The sequence below is a fragment of the Myotis daubentonii genome, chromosome 15 (assembly GCF_963259705.1).
Source record: "Myotis daubentonii chromosome 15, mMyoDau2.1, whole genome shotgun sequence".
NCBI lineage: Eukaryota > Metazoa > Chordata > Mammalia > Chiroptera > Vespertilionidae > Myotis > Myotis daubentonii.
In genome coordinates, this window is record NC_081854.1 from 28,623,042 (window position 1) to 28,628,139 (window position 5,098).

The 5,098-nt window shown below is 44.1% G+C and overlaps 1 pseudogene; it reads right to left on the reverse strand.

The window, feature by feature from the left end:
* Window positions 1–209: 209 nt before the first annotated feature.
* On the reverse strand, window positions 210–4,006 carry LOC132217063 (bifunctional 3'-phosphoadenosine 5'-phosphosulfate synthase 1-like; annotated as a pseudogene).
* Between the last annotated feature and the right edge of the window lie 1,092 nt (window positions 4,007–5,098).

The window sequence follows — 5,098 nt, forward strand, 5'->3', positions numbered from 1 at the left end:
AATTTGGCTCAGGGGTTAGAGCATCAGCCCTCAGACTGAAGGGTCATGGGTTCAATTCTGGTCAAGGTCATGTACCTCGGTTGCAGGCTTGATCCCTAACCCTAGTCGGGCAGCATGCTGAAGGCAACCAATCAATGTGTCTCTCTCACATGGATGTCTCTTTCTCTCTGACTCTCCCCCTCTCTTCCACTCTCTCTAAAAACTGGATAGAGCATCGGCCTGAGGACTGGAGGGTCCCAGGTTTGATTCCAGTCAAGGACACATACCTCATTTGTAGGCTCAATCCCTAGCCTGGTTGGCATGAGTGAGGGAAGCAACCAATCAATGTCTCTCTCTCACATGTATGTTTCTCTCTCTGTGTCTCTCCCCATCCCTTCCACTCTCTCTAAAAATCAATGGAAAAATATCCTTGGGTAAATATTAACAACAAAAATCAATGGGGAAAAAATATCCTCAGGCGAGGACTAAAAAAAATAAGTGAAAAAGATACATTAAAACTAGCAGTGTGTTACACTAGTTCAAAACAGAACTCATAAGGCAGAAGAAAACGGATTCGAGTTAAATAAAATGGTCTGTTTTTAGGAACAGTGTCCAGACAGACCCACCACAAAGAAATGCCGACAGTAACTATGTGGTCACCTCTGGTTACTCAGTGAAGTGTCAAAGGAGGGGCTGGTTAGCACCTTAAGCTTTCTCCACCAGCACAATCCAGGCCTCGGGAGCCATGAAACCTTCAGGAGATTTCTGGCCATCTCGAGCAAGGTTGCACATTCACGTTCCTGAAATAAAGTTTTCATGGTGTTCAGCATCATGTTAGTCCATACACTTCTGTTTTTTGTTGTAAGCTGCAACTCAAAAGGGAACTATTTTGCCCTAGCCAGTTTGGCTCAGTGGATAGAGTGTTGGCCTGCGGACTGAAGGGTTCAAATCTGGTCAAGAGCAGATTGTGGGCTCAATCCCCAGTAGGGGGCGTGCAGGAGGCAGCCGATCAATGATTCTCTCTCATCATTGATGTTTCTATCTCTCTCTCCCTCTCCCTTCCTCTCTGAAATCAATAAAAGTATACTTTAAAAAAAAGGGGGGGGGAACTATTTCCAAAGTAATTAGGCCAGGGGACATCGCTAACACTTAGGCGCTGTGAGTTGGCTAGTGCAGGTCCTTCCCCATTTCTGGATGAAGCATGCCAGCAGGGTTCCCTCCAGCAATGTAGAATTGGCTCCTGCCACCACCCACGCTCTGCAGTGCCACTGGACCTCAGTGGTTCCAGCAGTCATCATGGGAGATGGGAAGATGGCCACCTCCATTGTTTCGGGATTCAGGACGCCTTCCCCCAGCACTGCAGCATGCTGCTTCATTTGCCACATCAAAGGAACATCGTCATCCTTCGTCCACCAACCAAGAGGGTGCTGGTAGCCCCTCTCTAGAAGTTGTTTATGGGTGTCCTGCATTAATAAAGCATGTCCATTGTGCACTGGGTTACATAATTAAAATGCAAAGACAGCATCAGTATTCATATCTTTACACGTTTGCTTTAGCTCAGTAGGAATAAAACAATATCGATCAAGACCATCATTCCACAAAATATACAGGTCTTACAACATAGAAACCCACACCTGAAACCTATCTGCTCATGTTGACCGATGTCACCCCAATAAATTTAATAAATTACAAAAAAAGACCATCACTCCAATAAATTCAGTCCAAGACTTGAAGAGCTCCTCCAGTCAGCCAATCTCCTTGTCCCATAACCATCTTGATGTAGGGGTGGTTCTTGCAAGTCGCTCATCACTGTCAGGCTCCTCCTCCCTGTGCTCAAAAAATTCTGGATTGTGGAGAATAGCCACACAGCAGCCCTCATATATCAGAGCAAATGCCATACAGCCACACACCCTATTCATCTTCATAAGTAGCTGACAGAATTATAGGCACTGACAAGTTAAGGATACCTCCATCAAGAAGACAATCAAAATGAAGACACTGCAAGTACTCCTGCTCTCTCATACAGGAGTACTTGCCCAACCTTCTGCCAAAACCTGCACCCATTGCACATCCATGTTGTTAATTTTCAGTGCTGGTAATGTTTCTGCATCTGTTTTTGCCAAGTGAACTTTATTTTCTGGCACATACAGTAATTTAACTTCATAAGAGGCATCTGCAGGTACAATATCCTGTTCCTGCAGAAGGTCCACACCTTGCTGGCCACAGTCATTTACGTCACAGGAGTCTGTTTTCAGCACCAATTCAGGGGCCTCTGGTTTTTCATATTCAGAATCAATCTCAGTGAAACCTTTAATTTCTCCAGCCCGTGCTTTTTTATAGAGTCCTTTGACATCCCTCTTTTCACAACCATTCAGATACTTCAGAGAAAGGTAAACGTGTACCCTCGTGAATCTGCCTTGCATTGTTGCCATCCTGAGTATAAGGCAATATGAAACTCGTGATGCATACTAATCCTGCATCTTCAGTTTAGCAACTTCTGCAATGTGCCGAACATTTTCTCTCTGTCTTCAGGACTGCAGCCAAGATTTTTACTGAGACCTTGACAATTGTTGTCACAAAGCGTAGCATGGAATACCAGGGCAAACCAAATACTCCTCCAAAGCCATAATCACTGTGCTCTTCCCTGTTCCAGGTAAGCTTGTGAGCCAAACTGGGCAACCATGTAAGCCACCTCTGGTCCCCATCACCTGACCTCTCTTTTTCCTGCTGACATCATGAGCTTGATAGGTGACATTGGTTGCTCTCTGCATCCCCCAGTTCTGCACATTGTTGCTCAGCTTGACTTTCTTGCACAGGCTCCCAGGTATCTCCATGACTGCAGGGCATGCGTGGGTGCCAGGGTTCTCCATCTGTGTATTCTTTATCTTTGAAATTCAAAATGTCATCCAGGCATTGGACAATTTTTGTTAACTTTGCTTTCACCAAAACAGGACCTTTTTACCTGATGATCAACATTTTTCTTCAACTCAAAAACCTTTATTTTCGCCGAAACCGGTTTGGCTCGGTGGATAGAGCGTCGGCCTGTGGACTGAAAGGTCCCGGGTTCGATTCTGGTCAAGGGCATGTACCTGGGTTGCGGGCACATCCCCAGGAGATGTGCAGGAGGCAGCTGATCGATGTTTCTCTCTCATCGATGTTTCTAACTCTCTCGCTCCCTTCCTCTCTGTAAAAAAATCAATAAAATATATTTTTTTAAAAAACCTTTATTTTCTTCTCTAAATAATGCTTTTCTTCTATTTGTTTTATAATTTTCTTTTAGACGTGCCATAATTCGCATATTGGATCCCCATCCTCCACTGTTTTTTGGAGGCTACAAGAACAAAATAGTTCAGAAATCCAGGTTTGTCTGAAGGCAACTGTATGTGGAGATTGTGAGGTGGGAAAGAACTTTGAGTACTCAAGAAACAAGAAAAGAAGACTCTTTTGATGGGCGTATAGAGGGGTGAATGATGAGATCAGGTGGGGGGCCTTATAGGCCACAGTAAATTAGTTTTTAATTATGAAGAAAAGCCATTGTTTTTAATGAGGGCAGAGACAGGACATGACTTACATTTCAATGTCAAGGTCACTTTTCAAGCCCAATATGTGAATGCAAGGAAAGAATGAAAATGGAGAGACCTGCTTGGAAGCTATTACAGTTGGCTATTAAGAGATAACTATGGCCTAGACCAGTGGTCGGCAAACTGCGGCTTGGCAAACCGCGGCTTGCGAGCCACATGTGGCTCTTTGGCCCCTTCAGTGTGGCTCTTCCACAAAATACCCACTTCTGCGCATGGGCCACGAAGTTTCAAGCACACTGTACGTGCGCGCCCGCACGTGGTATTTTGTGGAAGAGCCACACTGAAGGGGCCAAAGAGCCACGGTTTGCCGGCCATGGGCCCTAGACTAAGATGATAGTGCAGAGGTCAGAAGATGGGAAATTCAAGTTAATTGTGGGTAACAGAACCAACAGGACTTGCTAGTCACCTGGATATAGGAATGAAGAAAAGAGAGGAATCAAGAATGACTTAAGCCGAAACCGGTTTGGCTCAGTGGATAGAGCGTCGGCCTGCGGACTGAAAGGTCCCAGGTTCGATTCCGGTCAAGGGCGTGTACCTGGGTTGCGGGCATATCACCAGTAGGAGATGTGCAGGAGGCAGCTGATCGATGTTTCTCTCTCATCGAAGTTTCTAACTCTCTATCTCTCTCCCTTCCTCTCTGTAAAAAATCAATAAAATATATTTTTTAAAAAAAAAGAATGACTTAAGATTTTTAGCTTAAATAACTGGTAGGTTTCTGATATAGCAAAGACTGTGCTGAGAGAACTTTAGGGAGGGAAAGTTATAGCCTAGGGAACAAGCAAAACTTTTTTAACAGAGACCTAAAAATACAAGGGTGGGCAAAAAGTAGGTTTACAGCCCTTGATGGTGTGCCTAAGTGGTTAGAGCATCCACCCATGCACCACAGGGTGGTGGGTTCGATTCCCAGTCAAGGGCACATACCTGGGTTGCAGGTTTGATCCCTGGCCCCGGTCAGGGCATGTGTGGGAGGCAACCAATCAATGTGTGTCTCTCACATCAATGTTTTCCTCTCTCTCTTTCTACCCCCCTCCCTCTTTCCCTTTCACTCTCTCTAAAAATCAATGGAAAAATATCCTTGGGTGAAGATTAACAAATAAAAGAGAAAAACAGAAAAAGTAGGTTTACAGTTGTGAGTATGTGAACATTTATTCTTATTTATTTATTATTGCATTATTTTTAATATTGTTATTATTGTTAATATTGTTATTAACCTAGTTTTGCCCACCCCTGTGTAGTGGTTTATATAAAATAGAAGTGTATTTTCTTTCACATAACAAGCAAGAGGTGAGTAGTCCAAGTCTGGCAGGCAGATACGCCTTAACATCTGGCTTCTGTCTCTAGGTCCAGGGTAGCTGCTCTAATTGTCACCATTTCCAAACAGTGAGAAAGAAAAAGAGAAAACAGAGGGCAAACAATTTCATTATGAAAAAAATGTGACTTGGAAGTTGCTTACACCACCCAAGGGGAAAAGAGGGTCTGAGAACAAGTTCCGAGGGACTGTGACATCTAAAGGACAGTTTGAAAAGAAGAAATTAAAG